This window comes from Phocoena phocoena, chromosome 14 (assembly GCF_963924675.1).
Source record: "Phocoena phocoena chromosome 14, mPhoPho1.1, whole genome shotgun sequence".
In the NCBI taxonomy this organism is placed as follows: Eukaryota; Metazoa; Chordata; class Mammalia; order Artiodactyla; family Phocoenidae; genus Phocoena; species Phocoena phocoena.
The window spans coordinates 60,269,299-60,271,717 of NC_089232.1; positions in this window are offsets into that span (position 1 = coordinate 60,269,299).

Sequence of the window (2,419 nt, forward strand, 5' to 3'; positions counted from 1 at the left end):
AAGAAAGAAGCTCCGTGAAAAAAACAATTTAAGGATTTGGAGTTGGAGCTGAAAACATGGGCTGCTTTGTTCTTATGACAACTGCTTCACCAGCTAAAAAATTTCTCCAGTTTGAAGGATCTGTCTTTCCCAGCCACAACCCTCAAGCTACAATAACAGACTCATGATTTTTTTAGATGCCAAGGTTATGAACACTCTTTTATGAATATTTTCCTTTGAACTCATTTCTTTGAAGAAGAAAAATAGCCCTGTGTGTTGCAGGGTTGACAGTAATAGACAAAACATACAAATTGTTCTCTTAGGGGCAGTAAAATGCTCCAAAATGCATATAGAAAAATTCCAAATACAGCATAATGTTTATGGAACCCTGCCTTTGTAGCTATAATTTTTAAAGTAATATTTCTGACTGGCATTTTTATACAGAACATATTTCAGGGATTAATATCAAGATTAATTCCTTAAAATGTCTCCCTTTCCAGTATCATGATTGCTTTTCCCATATTAGTACAAACTCTTAGTGAGTAGAATTTTAGAATATGCCACTTAGAAGGAAGGAAACTTTCATTGAGTTAATCTGCTTATGTTTTTATTTTTCCTTTTATCTCATTTCAACATATCCTCCAACTTCCTCCTCTAAAAATAATTCAACTGTCAACCCAACAGATTATAGTAGATCTATTTATTTCATTCTGCCTCAAAAAGAATTTATTATTTAGGCTTATAATTATATATGTAGTACTGTCAACTAATTTTTAGGTTCCTTATTAAAACTTCTTTTCATTCTGTTTTTTTGTTTTTTGGGTTTTTTTGCGGTACGCGGGCCTCTCACTGTTGTGGCCTCTCCCGCTGTGGAGCACAGGCTCCGGACGCGCAGGTTCAGCGGCCATGGCTCACGGGCCCAGCCGCTCTGCGACATGTGGGATCTTCCCGGACCGGGGCACGAACCCATATCCCCTGCATCGGCAGGCGGACCCTCAACCACTGTGCCGCCAGGGAAGCCCTCATTCTGTTTTAATATCATCAATTAAATCATTTCTTTTCTGGTGTTTAAAAAAAATGTTTTCCCTGAATCCCTTTCAAATGTTTTCACTCATCCAAAAATTAATCCAGAAAACTCAGTCTCTTTTAATCCTGCTTTGTGGCTTAGATTCTTTAGCCCTGGAACCATTCGTGTTGCTTTCTGTTATACACAGGCTTATGTAAAAATAGCCTTTGATATGGCAGAGGAATCATTCTATTACAAATGACATGCCTCTGAAGCCTAACATTGTCAGGTGAACCCTGGCAGCAGTGATTTAAGAATGCTCTCCCAGACTGAGTGAATGACCTATAAAAATTTCAAGACACAATTGTTGCTTTGCACTTGGCATTAAGAACTTTCTTCAAAGGTCTTTTCATGTAAAGAGGCAGTACTCTAAAGTGCTTCAGAGGATGAGCTTTAGAACCAGCCTGGTTGGGTTCTAAACCCAGCACTGCCACTTACTAGCTTCATGGTCTTGAAGAAGAGACTTAACCATTCTGAGCATCACAAAATGGGGTTAATAATACCCCTTACCCCTTAGGATTGTTGTGAGGATTAAGTTGGTAAAAACATATAAAGCACCCATGACACTGACACTGAGTTAGTACTCAGTGTTAGCTGTTAATATTACTTAACTCACAAAGGCACGACTTCCCTTTATATAATTTTAGAAGATTTGTAAAATAAAAAGAAACCTATAAAAATCTAGTTCTATAAAATTTACCAACATGAGATTATAGACAGATATTGTTAGATATAATTGTCTATAACTGGCTATTCTTTTACAAAATTGTATCAATTCATACAGATAAAATTATATTGATCCCTTTTTTTAACGTAGAAAGTTTGTTTTCATTAGTAAATTCCTTTTCCAATGACTTTCTTTGTTATTGAACTTAAGGTTGCCATTGCTTTCCCACTCAGCTTGTCTATCTCACTCCCTATCCAGCCTCAGCACATTAATTCAGTGAGGTTTATTAAATGTCTGCTCAGAACAGATAGCACATGAAAAACAACAGCCCCCAGCTAACTTCATCTATATGGCAGGATCAATTTCTTAATTGATTAACTGATCAAGTTTGTATTTTTAGATAACTGTTTCCCATAGCCAAAGAAAAATCCATGAATTCCCATGTGTTTCCAGCCCAAACAATCTTGCTTCCATGAATCTCCTGAAAGAAATAGGCTATAAGTAATTAAACAAACTTGAATACCATATAATTTACCTACACAAAAATGATCCTAATTTCTGTCCTCCCAGTGTGTTACCTTCATATTGACTCTGGAGGACACACTCAACAGTCTCTGTCTTCATCTCAACCCAAGATCAAAACAGCAAATAAATGTCTGGTAATTATGTAATTTAACAGAAAAAAGGCCAAAAACTTGTAGGTAGAG